At 46.1% G+C, this 7,162-nt stretch overlaps 1 long non-coding RNA gene across 1 annotated transcript; it reads right to left on the bottom strand.

Moving 5' to 3' along the window:
- Positions 1-975: 975 nt before the first annotated feature.
- LOC119250701 (uncharacterized) lies at positions 976-3,585 on the bottom strand. The gene is made up of 4 exons (XR_005126391.2): positions 3,494-3,585; positions 2,403-2,738; positions 1,688-1,960; positions 976-1,362 (listed from the first exon to the last, which is right to left on the bottom strand). It is a non-coding gene; the product is annotated as an uncharacterized LOC119250701 (long non-coding RNA).
- Between the last annotated feature and the right edge of the window lie 3,577 nt (positions 3,586-7,162).

The following is a 7,162-nucleotide window of genomic DNA, read 5'->3' on the forward strand; positions in this document are numbered from 1 at the left end:
AGACCCCCTGCGGCAGCCCGCAGTTTGTGGCACACGAGATCCTCCGTCACCAGGAGTACAGTGGCCCTGCGGCATACATCAGAGGCCTGGGGGTGGTCCTCTACGACATGGACACGGAGCTGCCCTTCAAGGGCAACAGCCTCGGGGAGCTGCGGGCCAGGGTGCTGAGCGGTGTCTACAACGAGCCGCACTACCTCTCCCAGCAGTGCCGTACTAGTGCCGTGACCTTTTAAGGAAGATGATGATGCTAGACCCCCAGAGCCGCAGCACCCTGGACAGCATCATCCAGCACCCCTGGGTGGGGCTGCCCAATGGACTCCCGCCCTGCTGCAAGCCATCCCAGGCCAGCACAAGGCCGCGATAGAAGCCATGGTCTGCCTGGGGTTCCGGAAATAGGTCATCGACAGGGCGCTTTTGGAGGGCAGGTATGACCCTGTGATGGGGTCCTACCTCATGCTGCTTTCCAGGCAGTGGGTGGGCGAGGAGGGGCCGGACCCCACCATCTTCCCCAAGCTCCTCAGTCCCAATGGGGCCCACTGCACCCCGATACCAGAGGACCACCGGCAGCCTGAGTTCTCGGGACGGGAAATCTTGAGGGTGGGACTGTCCCCGAAGCAGGACACCCAGAAGCCCAACACCACCTCCTGGCTAGGCATCCCTCAGAAGGATGCCAGCCTGCAGATTTCTGTCTCCGGCTCAGGGCCCCTGCTGCCGGACGCCTGGAAGCCCAGCATGGCCTCCAGGTCAGGGCCTGTGCTGCGGGAGGCCTGGGGGCTCAACACCACATCACTGCCAGGCCCCCTACAGGAGGAAGCCATGCAGCCCAGCACCACCTTGCTAGGCCCCCAGCTGGAGGGGGGGGCAGGAAAGCATTAGGAAGACCTCCAGCCCAGCCCCCCCAGCTCTCCAGCCCCACCCGAATAACCCCAAGGAGGGCCCCTGTTCAGCCCACCCCCTGCAGAGACACTGGGCTATTAACACCATTCCCAAACCACCCTTCAGTCCAGCGGAGGCTACAAGGCCAGAGCTCGTTGAATCCTTAATAGGATTTTAAAATGTTGCATTTTCTGTCCACCCTTTGGAAGAAAACACAAGAGCAGAGTTCACCCTGCTGGGGATTAGATGGTCACCAGCACCTCCCTAGAATTCACTTCCCCGCTCCAGGGCAGCCACTCAGTGGCCATAGTGAAAGGAGCACACCAGCGGAGGCCAAGCCCTGGAGAAGGCTCAGAGGCTGGGCCCAGCCAGAGGGGCCAGAAGCAGCATGAGAACATAGGTGTGGAGCACAGATGTCCGCAAGCACAGCAGTCCCCGGAGCAGAGCAGGTGAAGGGCAGGGAGGGCAATGGGTCTGGTGAAACACCTGAGGGGAACAGAGCAGAGTAAGGGGGGAGAGGAGGGCTTAGGGCATCTGAGCAGGTACAGGGCCCAGAATGGGAGTGGAGCTGTGTGGGCTGCGCCCCCAGAGGCCCCAGGGCCATAGGCTGGGACCCCAGGGCCTTGCTTCCCCATCTTAGGCTCTATCCCGTGTGGGCCCTGCTGGTGGCCCCTGGGCACCCGGACGGCGCAGACGATGCAGGAGCTCTTCGGTCTGACTGGCGCTGTCAGGGACTGACATACACGGTAGGAAGTCCCCCTCTACTGAGCCCCTTTTCACAACGGAGATTCCAACTCTGAGAATTGCTTACCCGCCAGTGAGTGGTGCCTCGATAGGGCCTCCTGGTTTCCATCTGCACTTTGTCTCATCTGAGTCCATGCAGCACTTTCCGGGGGGTGTCACTAAGGAAAGAGCCTCCTCCGTGCTTGGGATTCACTGGCTCTGCTCTTCCCACGCAGGTCCCAGAGGGCACAAGGAGGCGGCCGCCGTGGACACACTGGTTCCCACTGCAGGGGCACCTCCAGGTGACCTGTTATTCCTGCAAGCCCTGGGGTGTGGAGGCATCTGGACGCTCTTTCTACGCCTGGAGGAGACAGTCAGAAATGGATTATTTAGTTAAAATGTCTATCCCAGGACACATTAAATTGGTGTTTGAAACTGACCATGTTTGCTCCCCGTTTATGACTGCACCCACACTTCCAACACATCGGACATCAGAGACCTAAAAATCCTTTAACATTCTTGTAATAAGCAGTGAAAAGTTTAGAAAATTTAGAAAATTTTGGAAAGCATTTAGAAAATTTTAGAAAAGTGAGAGGGGTCAAGTGGTGATATGACAGACAGGAGTGTGAAGCAGAGCTAGCTGTGAGTATGGAATTAGGTATTTGCACTATTTTCTTTAGGTGTATGTGCATGTCTTGCACTGTGTGCAAGTTTGTGCATATGAGTCTACATGAGTGTGGCTTGTGTGTGCATCTATAGGTATGAAGTATTTATGTACCTTCTACCATCAGAAAAAAACTTACAGCTGTAGAGAATTGGTACGGTGTCTTCAAAAATAGGGCCTCCCGGAGGGCCCAGCAGGTTGAGCCCAGCGCTGAGGGAAGTGCTGAATCTCCAAAGTCCCCAGTGTGGCTTGTGTCCCCGAGTCCACATCTGTAGGGGGTTTAATTCTGCTCCAGTATAACTGTAGATGCAGGTCAGTTAACGTTTTCCCGGTTTCTTGCCATTGGTCCCTGCTCCTGGTCTGAGCCCTGGTCACCCATTTCTCTTTCAGGGGCATTGATGTTGTCCTGCACAGTGTTGTGAGTTTATGGTGGCGCTGAGCCCAGTGTCTTCACTCTGCCTCCGTATTGCGCCTCCTGCGTAACACAATTCATTTTTGAGACCATAATTACTTTGTAAACAAAAACAACTAAATATAATAAAAAGATAATAAAACTGAAAAACTAGCGATGTTAAAAAAATCACGTCCAGTGACTTGTATTGAAATTATTGAAAAATTATATACATCATGGCTAAGTGTGGTTCATTCCTGTAATACAAGACCAGTTCGACACTTACATATCAAGTAATATAACAGTTTACATAAGAGTGAATAAGAAAAAAATATATTACTGTATCAACAGACATAAAAACACTCAATATATTTCAACACATATTCAAAATTAAAAAAAAAGTAAATTCAAAAACCCAGAATTTAAGGGGCTTTTCCTTAAACTAATTAAATGTATAAAAGAAAACATGTAACTAACATTACACTTAAAGATGAGCCACCAAATAGATTTCCTCTTCAGATGGAGAAAAAGGCCATTTTGTCCTCTGCCACTATACCAATTCAGAACTGTGGGGCTGTCCTAACTAATATGATAAGTAAAAGAAAAGAAAAGCTATAAAGGGAATATATTGATATGAAACAATCAATTTTGTATTCCAGTTAGAAAACCACTAGAAATCTTAAAAAAATCTCAGAAATAATAAGTAATTATAGTAAGGTTGCAGGGTATGTGGTCAATATACAAAAGTTTATTAGTTTCCCCATAAGCAACACAAACAACTGGGATTTAAAATTAAAGAAACGTTATCTGTTATAATTATTCTACCCCAAATGAAATACCTAAGCAAGGCCTCCCCTGGTGGTGCAGTGGTTGAGCGCTGGGCTGTGAAGCTGCCCACATTCTCTGCAGCACTGGTTCCATCCCGGCCACCAACAAGGTTCCCACATAGCACACAGACCTCTCCTTCTGACCGCTGCTCCCCTCAGCAGCGTAGTCTGCCTGTTCTGTTCCCTGCTCTGTCTCTGGTGAATTCTCTCATCCTCCCATGCTTCTGAATGTAGCCAGTGCTTGTATAAATAACAAATAAATAAATAAATAAGTCTTTAAAAATAAATAAATTAAAAAAATAAAAAAATAAATATCTAAGCATAATCTAACAAAATTTGCAGGAGACCTATACACCGAAAGCCAACAACACTCATAAAATGGATCTAGATACAGACCTAAACCTTATTTTAAAATGAACAAATGCAAATTGAATCATAAACATGAAAGTAAAATGCAATACTATAAAACTTCTCGAATTTGACATAATAATACAAATAGATGTGACTTTGGATTTGCTAATAACTTTTTAGGTAAAACACTAGAAGCATGACCTATGAAATAATAAACAGACCTTTGCACTTTATTAAAAGTTTATGCTCTGCAAAAATTATGTTAAAAATACAAGTAACTTATTTGGAAAATACTAAGATAGCTGCATTTACCAACATGCATTTGTCAAAACCCATAGAACTCACAGCACTAAGAATGACCCTTGGTCTACCTACATTTTAAAGAATCCTTTTGCAAGTTCGGGTACACCAGAATGTGACACAGACGATGACAATAGAATGTAACTGTATTACACTGTATGTATGACACATGCTTACAGAAAGAGATTTTGGAAAAGGTGCTGTAGACTCAAAATGAAGGAAAGAATTCTACAGTTTGCTCTGCTGGAAATGTCCTTTCCACACTGGCAAGGCTGCCTGGGCAATAATGTCAGCAAGACAATAACTTTGTTTGCTTTGAAGAGTTCCTCTGGTGATAAGCAAAGACAATGTTGAGAAAGTCCACAGTCCTATCGTGTTTATAAGTTGCTAGACGAAGGAACATGAGCTAATGACCTGAGTGACGAGCGTGTCTATGAGGGCACTTGTCAAAATAAGAGATTCCAATAAGCTTTGGTCCTTACATCTTCCCCCTCACAGGTAACTCTGACTGACTCGACTTTGTAAAATCAAATCTGGACTTGCTATTGGTTTTTAAATTGGGGGTTGGAGTCATAGGCCTGTCAGAACATTCCTATATGTCCAACATAACCTGTGCAATATGATCCATCCCTGGAAGGCATTGAGTTGATTGGTTAAACTGTTAACCCAGCCTACTAGATGTACAAGACCTCTGCTGTCCCCTGCCCTCAAGGTGCTGGTGTCCTAGGCAAGAAGACACATCATCAAGGATTTATAGACTCTAAAGTTTGTCTTTGACAAACTTTGTTTGGTTTCTTGATATTCCACAGAAAAGTAACATCATCCAGTATTTATCTTTGCTCTTCTGGCTTATTTTGCTTGGCATAATAGCTTCCAGTTCCATTCATGTTGCCATCAATGGTGTGAATTTATCATTTTTTGTTTGCAGAGTAGTATTCCATTGTGTGTATGTGTATATATACCACATTATCGCTTCCATATGGCCACTGAGAATTCTTTCGTTTGATTCCTCTATTACTTTAAAAAAACTCCATTTTGGGGAGGAAGTCCACTCATCTCTGCTAAACAGACAAGTATAGGTCTTTGCACCTGGCGGGGTAAATTCTATACTCCCAAAACACTAACAAAAATGTAAACCAATGGTGCTTCTATAATAAAAATTAAAAAGATGACACATCATCAACATCACTAAGCTGTCAGTGTGGTGGATAGCTTGATGATTAACACTATGGAGAAGAGGGCCTCCTCAGTGGCGCAGCGGTTGAGCGCTGGGTTGCGAAGCTGCCCGCAGCCTCCGCAGCACCGGTTCGATCCCCAGCTGCTCCCCAGCCACCAGAGGAGGGTCCCACATGGCACGCATACCTCTCCTGCCACCCGCTGCTCCCCTCAGCAGTGTACTTTGGTCTTTCTGCCTGCTCTGCTCCCCGCTCTGGCTCTGGTAAATTCTCTCACCCTCCCGCGCTTCTGACTGTACCCAGTGCATGTATAAACAAACAAACAAACAAATAAATAAAGCATGCCTCTTTAAAAAAAAAAAAACACTATGAAAAGAAATAATCAAGGAAGAAGAAAGGCCATATTTTCTTAAATCAAGACTTCAGGGAAAGCCTCTCTGAAAGCAAGGAAAGACAAGCAGGGGGTCCAGCAGGGGCAAGCCATGGGTGGTAGTGTGCTTGCAGTCTTTGAGGGGCAGAACTATGGCCTGAAGAGCAATGTTGTCTCAAATCTACAGGCCCTGGCGTGGCTCTTTTGGGATGTGTGAGGGGCCCTAAGTGCTTGAAATGCATTCAGCTTTAAATGAGGACTACACCAGAGATGGTGATTATATAACACTACCCAGTCCAGCATCCATTAAGTCAGGGCTAATTAGCACATTTCCCTTTCCAGTTGTGCCCTCAATAACATTAGTGCTGACACCCACTGCCACCTACAGATTCAAGGTAATAGACTTCATCTCTTCTACAACACGATGGGTTTCCTGAAGGAATTGAATCATTTTCCAGGACTGCCTTGGGCAAAGTGGGACACAGAAATGGGGCCTGAATTAGAATGGGGGTGAGGAAGGGGAAGCTGGGCTGCAGGTGAAACATCCAGCACAAGACTTTGATAGACAACTTCATGCTTCCAAGGAGAGCCTGCCCCAGGTGGACTCAGGACACCAAACGCTCAGTAGATAATGAATGTCCCTCCACCAAAACATCTGTGCTTTCTATGTCTAGCCCCGCCCGTTGAGACTCTCACCTTTTTGTGTCTGCATTATGTTCTGTGACTGACACCACATGGTCACCCTGCTTACAGTTTTATTATACTAAGCAATCACAGCCTTCCATTGCATAACACTGATTTTATTGAAGGACAAATCTGCCCTGTTTGTTTCATTCTGGACACTGATAAAATAGAATAATGATTTCAGTTAGTATCTTGAGTGAGTCAAATTTATAATTTATCCCCACTTGATATGGTCCAAAAATGAAAGAAGTGGAAGACTGTGGACAGTATGAAATGACAGCTTAATTGTTAGGAAAATAAAACCCAGAGCCAGAGAGTTAAAGGCTTTCCTACTGATGTTAAAATTGTTTTCAGAGAGGACAGACATGCAGCATTTGATGCCAAGGAACACAAGTAAGAACGCTCTGGTGCATAGGGCAGAGAAACAGCCTTTATATGTACATTTATAACAACTGAAAAAGTGCCCATTATTTCTGTAAAGGGCTCATACAAGTAGTACAGACTTGAGTGGGGTAGTGCAAATCCAGGAATCAAGGGTCCCTGTAATTTCATCTGTCACTCACTCCTGATGCTTTTATATGAGGTTCCCCAAAGCACTTTGGATTTCAGATCATCTCTGCCTTGTACTCTGGGGTCAGTTTTTCTCTCTTAATGATCCATGTGTTAGATTGATACTGATCAGTATAGATGAGATGAGTGAATGGGACATAATGCACTTAACAAACATGTATGATTCCTTCTGCAAGCCCAGCACAGCAGGTGCTCAGTACAGGAGACAAAACCTGGAAGACATGGCCTTGC

Source organism: Talpa occidentalis, unplaced genomic scaffold (genome assembly GCF_014898055.3).
Source record: "Talpa occidentalis isolate TD23 unplaced genomic scaffold, MPIMG_talOcc4v2.1 talOcc4.18, whole genome shotgun sequence".
Taxonomy (NCBI): domain Eukaryota; kingdom Metazoa; phylum Chordata; class Mammalia; order Eulipotyphla; family Talpidae; genus Talpa; species Talpa occidentalis.